Raw genomic sequence first — 2855 nt, forward strand, 5'->3', positions numbered from 1 at the left:
CTTGTAGACGACGTATGCCGATGAACTCGGCACCTCTGGTGCTGCCAACGCGAACGACAGCGGTGGTCGGGACTGGAGTGGTATCTCTCCTTGGTGAGTCCCCAGAGCTGGTCCTGACGGAGAATACTGATGGCTCATGATTTCCTGGATCACGCGAAGAGCGACACGCTCCAAAGTGTTCACTAGGCTCTCAGAATGGTGGTGCAGCGAATGAGCTACCATGAAGTTAATCTCCTGACGCAGAGACCCGGTGCGTTCTTCTGAAGGGGTGGACAGGTCCACTCCATCGAGCGCGCCTTCAGGCGAGAACCCCTTCCACCTGATGCCGTGTGAGCGGGTTCTCTGGAAAGAGCCGATGAGGTCGGCCTCGAGGATAGCTTTGACCTCGTCATACTTTTTCTTGAGCTCCTCGGTCAGATCCTCATACGTGACCGGAGTACCTTCCGCCATCTCAGACGTAGATGGCGATGCGGTTGATGTCGAAGATTGTCCCACCGGGCGTGCCAGAATGTGTTGCGGTCAGAAACCCACCGGCGGGCAGCGACGGGCAACACAGTAGAGCCGGGAGGCTCCCAGGACTGCGGCTGGCCCTGGTCCCTCCGAGCGACGGCCCGCAAAGACTCGGCACGCACGTTCGATGCTGGTGCAAGGGCGTGCCACCTGACCTATACCTGGTCAGGAAGGTGTTGGATGTGCCTCGCTTAGTTTCCTGCATGGCATACACGTAAACATTAAATACGAGCCTCGATCGGCTCTCAGGCTGTCCTGTGAATCGGCTCAAGGAGCCGATCCACCCATTATCCGTATGAGGTATACGGTCACATGGTGGTCCTGCTTGATCAAAACAAAGCTAAAACGACCTACTACGATTTAGGGTTTTCACCACATAATCGGAACATCCTACGCGTGATTGAGCCCGGCGGCCACGCACGGTGATCATAAACCAACCCTAGACAAGGCCTAAAAACCAACATAAAGTTGATCCTCGGAACATCCTGTCTAGGGCTAGCAAACTACACCCTACGTGCCACCGGATCCTTCAACCCGTTTGTAAGGCCTAACTATGCAGATATTAAACTAATCCTTGAAGAACAAGGAGCAATCATAACGGATCGGATCTACTAAGTAACGATCAAGCGGGTGCCGCCCTTACACCTAAGATAGGTGTAAGGGCGGCTAGACGTCTAAGGGTTGCATGGACGAAAGCATATGATACGATGGAACAATGCTAACCCTAACACATCTATGATAACTACGTTGCTCGCCATCAAAAAGGCTTCAGTACGAGCAACGCATGAACAACGAATAAACGTGTGCTGCCTAGATCGCAAGGCAGCATGATGCTTACCCGGAAGAAACCCTCGAGACAAGGGAGTTGGCGATGCGCCTAGATTGGTTTGTGGTGAACGTGGTTGTTGTTTATTCCATAAACCCTAGATACATATTTATAGTCCGTAGACTTTCTAACGTGGGAATAATCCCAACCGGGCACGAGCCAAACTCTATCTAATCGATACGTATCCTACTATGTTACAGATACACGGGCAAACTAGCCCAAACTTTGTATACAAGGCCGATTCATATATTTCTTCCATGTATATTCTTCAAGCCCATCTTTAATCGCGACCCACCTCTGATCCGGTCAAATTCTGGTGATAACAATAGGACAACTATCCGACCTGCGATGTTGTATGTCGCGCAGTGTTGGCCAACGAAGAGACGACATATCCAACAGTTAAGTGTAGCAGAGATGCGCATGTTGAGATGGATATGTGGCCACACAAGAAAGGATGGGTACGGAATGACGATATACGGGAGAGGGTTGGGTAGCACCGATTGAAGAGAAGCTGGTCCAACATCGTCTCAGATGGTTTGACATATCCAACGGAAGCATCCGGAAGCGCTAGTGCATAGCGGACGGATTAAGCGTGCTGAGAATGTTAAGAGGGATCGTAGTAGACCAAACTTGACATGGGAGGAGTCTGTTAAGAGAGACCTGAAGGTTTGGAATATCGACAAAGATTTAGCCATGGACAGGGGTGCGTGGAAGTTAGCTATCCACGTTCCGGAACCATGACTTGGCTTCGAGATCTTATGGGTTTCAACTCTAGCCTACCCCAACTTGTTTGGGACTGAAAGGCTTGGTTGTTGTTGTTGCTATTGCAGTTTCTGACTTTCTGTCCTCCATATTTTCTACTAGAATATTTCGCACCTGTTTAACAAAAATAAATCCTGGATTTTTCAGAATGAAGAATTTCCTGATAAGAGCGAAGATGGCAGTTTCTTCGGAATATCAACAACAAAGAGCACGTTAGGCCATTACTTTGCTGCCTTGCTGGACTTATTAATTCTCTTCCATGTTATTTAAGCCCAGGCTGAATAACGGCCTTTTACTATTCATTCAGAACAACAACAACAACGTAAGTCCTATAAGAAAATTAAGATATAGGCCCCTCTGAAAAATAAAGAGAGAAGATATGGGTTCGACCCAACACTATTCCCGCCAGCTTTGGTACTGCTCGCTATGACGAATCAGTATTAACCAGACTCACTTGTACTCAGACCTTTCTCTGAAAAGAAAAAAAAAAGTACTACTCGGACCTATATTACTATATTATTAGCCAGACTCCACTTGTACTCGGCCGGGGACCTGTGACGGTTCTTAGTATTTGCGACAATGTAAGACATTTCGCAACTTGAAACCAAGGCGTACTCGTAATTTGCCACAATGTATGTGACTTACAGAGAAGTTGTAGGCCAAAAACTGCAAGCGGTGGCCGAGCTACATAAAAAAAATTATTTTTAAAAATATTAAAAAAAACAATGTAGTCAATCACTACGGGAACCAGCCGAGG

The sequence above is a fragment of the Lolium rigidum genome, chromosome 1, assembly GCF_022539505.1.
Source record: "Lolium rigidum isolate FL_2022 chromosome 1, APGP_CSIRO_Lrig_0.1, whole genome shotgun sequence".
NCBI classification, from domain to species: domain Eukaryota; kingdom Viridiplantae; phylum Streptophyta; class Magnoliopsida; order Poales; family Poaceae; genus Lolium; species Lolium rigidum.